This window comes from Mus caroli, chromosome 2 (assembly GCF_900094665.2).
Source record: "Mus caroli chromosome 2, CAROLI_EIJ_v1.1, whole genome shotgun sequence".
NCBI classification, from domain to species: Eukaryota; Metazoa; Chordata; class Mammalia; order Rodentia; family Muridae; genus Mus; species Mus caroli.
In genome coordinates, this window is record NC_034571.1 from 30,703,703 (window position 1) to 30,707,633 (window position 3,931).

Sequence of the window (3,931 nt, forward strand, 5' to 3'; positions counted from 1 at the left end):
AGTGCTGGGATCAAAGGCGTGCGCCACCACCGCCCGGCCCACTGTCATTCTCTAACCTTGCTTTTAGTACTACTATCCTCCCAGTACAGCGCTGGAAACCCCAGCCATTTCTGACAACAGTCAATTCACTATCAAGTTCTGTCCAGTGTAACAGCTGCTCTTACATTCAAACATTCCTTTTTAATATTTTAAAATTACACTTCTCCTTAGTACCCTATTTCTAGACTGATTTAGCCTGACCTAAACTGTATTGGGTTAAGACTTTTAACTTGGGGCTGGAGAGATGGCTTAGTGGTTAAGAGCACCAACTGCTCATCCAAAGGTCCTGAGCTCAAATCCCAGCAACCACACAGGTGGCTCACAACCATCGTAATGAGATCTGACGCCCTCTTCTGAAGACAGCTACAGTGTACTAAGTCTTTTAAAAAAAAAAAAAAGACTTTTACCTTGGCAGCTCAGAGCCTAAGGGCTCTGAAAGAGATCTGGATGGTTATGTCCTAAGGGTACATTTCAGAAACTGTTGGACAGTGTGAGCTGTTAGAATGGTGCAGCCAAGGGGCATTGCTGGCATCAGCTAGACAGAGGCCAAGAATGCTACATACCCTGCAATATTGTCTTCCACTTTACAAGGCACTCATAATGGTTCTGCCAGTTATTTATTTGAAAGTGAAAACCTTATTTTTGGAAAAAAGAGAACCTGAACTGAAACACCATTGAAGAATTCTCAGCTGGAAAATAAATATCAAGGAAGTGTCTTCCCAGTTTTAACCACTAACACATAGAAAAGCCACCACAGCTGTGGGTGGGACCAGGGGAGAACTTGCAGCGCTGTCTACGTGGTGTTGCATCCCTGCAAAGCCTTCTGGAAAGGCAAGTATTGTGACTTGGCACAGTCCTCAGGGAGACTTTCACCTACATTAAGTCATCTTCCTGATGGAGCATGTTTACCCTCTGAGCAAAGAACTGCCCTGCTTCGCCTACATTGTTTTCTAAATGAATAAGAAAATAAGTAAGCTACTGACTATCACAGAGTCCACTAGTTTCATCTCTCATCTTTTAGAAATAAACTGCAAGGGGGCTGGAAAGCTGGTTCGGCAGTAAAGAGCACTGACTGCTCTTTCAGAGGTCCTGAGTTCAATTCCCAGCAACCACATGGTGGCTCAAAACCATCTGTAATAGGATTTGATGCCCTCTTCTGGTGTGTCTGAAGACAGGGACAGTGTACTCACATATATAAAATAAATAAATCCTTTTTAGAAATACACTGCAAAACATAGGTAGAATTACCTCGGTACAGCTTTTAGTCATCACCTTTTTGATAATACCATCTCACTGCTTTCTCAAAGTGATAATCTGAGAGTCTGTATAAGCTCACTGCCAAATTCAGGATTCCACAATTCACCCACAATGAAAACTAAAGATCTTAAGAAACAAAATAAGCCAGGCGGTGGTGGCACATGCCTTTAATCCTAGCACTCGGGAGGCAGAGGCAGGCAGATTTCTGAGTTCAAGGCCAGCCTGGTCTACAGAGTGAGTTCCAGGACAGCCAGAGCTACACAGAGAAACCCAGTCTCGAAAAACCAAAAAAAAAAAAAAAGAAAGAAAGTGGGACAGAGCGCTCAATGGGTAAGAATGCTAGTGATTTTCTAGAAGACTGAGTTTGTTCTTGCTCACAAGAAGAGAGGTCTCAAAGGCTTACTCTAGCTCTAGGGAATCTGACACTCTTCTGGCCTCTCCAGGTCACACAGACATGCACATAAAAATACTTAAAAGACAAACATAATTCTTTAACACATATTTCTCTCACTTGTGAAGTCTCATGCATGCTGCCATTAGAAACCTCAAACTAAGCCTGGTATTGGTGGCACACGCCTTTAATCCCAGCACCTGGGAGGCAGAGGCAGGTGGATTTCTGAGTTCAAAGCCAGCCAGGACTACACAGAGAAACCCTGTCTCGAAAAAAACAAAACAAAACAAAACAATGTTGAAAGTGAACTCTGAGAGTAAAGGCTCTCCTGTCCTGTACTGCAGTGTGGCAGTTTGAATGAGAATGTTCCCTCTACGCTCCTAAGTGGATACTTGGTCTCTGGTTGGTAGAATTGTTTGCAAAGGGTTCTGTGTGGCCTTGTTGGAGGAGGTATCTCACTGGGTGTGGGCTTTGAGGCTTCAAAAGCCCAAACCATTCCCAGTTAGCTTTCTCTGCCTCCTGTTCTCAGCTACTACTCCAGTACCTGCCTGTCTGCCTGCTGCTGTGCTTCTGGCCATGGTCAAAGACTCTGGCTCCATAAGCCCCAAATTAAATGCCTTCTTTTATGTTGCTCTGCCATGGTGTCTTATCACAGCAATAGAAAAGTGACTAAGACATCCAGAACATTTACTTCAAGTGTCCTCCAAGGCACCTTGTTCAAGAACAAGTTGACCCCCTGGCTTTATAACTGAGAGAAGAAAAAAAAACCCAACAAAACAAAAAACAGCAAGCAGCTACTAAGGGTGTTTAAAAGACTGTATCCTTCAGAATACATAGAAGGTAAGTTATTTCTAACCAAACTTACTACTGTTAAAATATAAAAATGCCTGCAGTGGGAATGGGAAGGCAGAAGTTCAGCCAGGCAAGCTTATCCCTTGAGAAGCTTGGAAAGAAAACTGGAAATACAAACTGTCTCAACTTCCCTAGTCAGTTTCTTAGGGATGCTGTTAGCATCCAATTTGATGATGTCATCTACCATTTACTCAGAAGTCTCACTCTATAGAAAAGCCAGATGGCTGTCTCAAGGGGGCTTCTCCAGTTGATTTCTGCTCAAAGTTTGTAAGCCCTCTACTTGATAGTGTTATCTTATGTTTGCTCTCCCAGTTAGGTTGCTCTATTAATTCTACATATCTAAAGTGCTAAATCTGATATTGAAAGCACTGCTATGGTAGCTCACTCTTTGGACCATACAGAACAGCACATCACACTTAATGCCTAGTGTAAAAAACATCCAGCTGTTAGCACTGGGGAGACTGGGCCCTGTGCTTCAACAGGGCAGCACAGAGGTGCTGGCTCTGGAGACTTGGATGCAAGTAAGCCAGCCCTGAGGGCATGAGAGCAGGAAAGTTGACCTGCCTCCTGTCATCATAAGTGGCCTATCTGGAGCAGTGCTGGAGAGCTCATCCTAGTGGTGCAGGTGTGGGAGAGCTGGCAAGCTGACCAGCCCAGCAACCACCCAGGCCCAGATCCAAGGCTTTGAGTTGACCCACCCCAAAATCTACATCATCTGTGAACTGTTGGAAAACCCGAAAGGGCTGGTCTTGCTGATCTAAAGCTACAGGATCGCCATGATACGGGGCAACAACAGGATTGCAAGAGGAGTCCCATCACACCAGAAGCCAGAGACCTCAAAGACTCATTGCAATGAACATTTGCAAGTGAAGACAGGTGGACAGAGGGATATATGGTAGAACACACTATAATACCCTATAGCTTCCATGATGAGATGTGTATGCTTTGTGTGTGTGAGATTGTCTTTTGTGAAGAGGTTGGCAGGGCAGAGGTTGGATTCAAAGGAATGGAGATGAGTGGGACACAGTGATGTGAAGCAATCAATAAAAGATTTTTAAAAAAAACAAACAAACATAAAAACCAAACCAAAACAAAAACCCAAAACCATCCAGTGGTCTTTGTTGCCATGTCCAAACTTTGAACATCGAATTCTTAGGGTCATGGGATTTTAGAGCAAGGAAAGAATTTGTCCCTTCCCATTATTTTCAAGGCAAGGAAACAAACAGACAGGTTAAACAATTCATCTAAAATGTTCTTTTTTTTTTTTTTTTTTTTGTTTTTTTTTTTTTTTTTTTCAAGACAGGGTTTCTCTGTGTAGCCCTGGCTGTCGTGGACCTCACTCTGTAGACCAGGCTGGCCTCGAACTCAGAAATTCGCCTGCCTCTGCCTCCC

At 43.6% G+C, this 3,931-nt stretch overlaps 1 protein-coding gene across 2 annotated transcripts in view; it reads right to left on the reverse strand.

Annotated features, from left to right (window-relative positions):
- Fbxw2 (F-box and WD repeat domain containing 2) overlaps positions 1–3,931 on the reverse strand; it is a 21,806-nt gene that overhangs the window by 11,303 nt on the left and 6,572 nt on the right. The gene's annotated exons all lie outside the window — the stretch shown is intronic.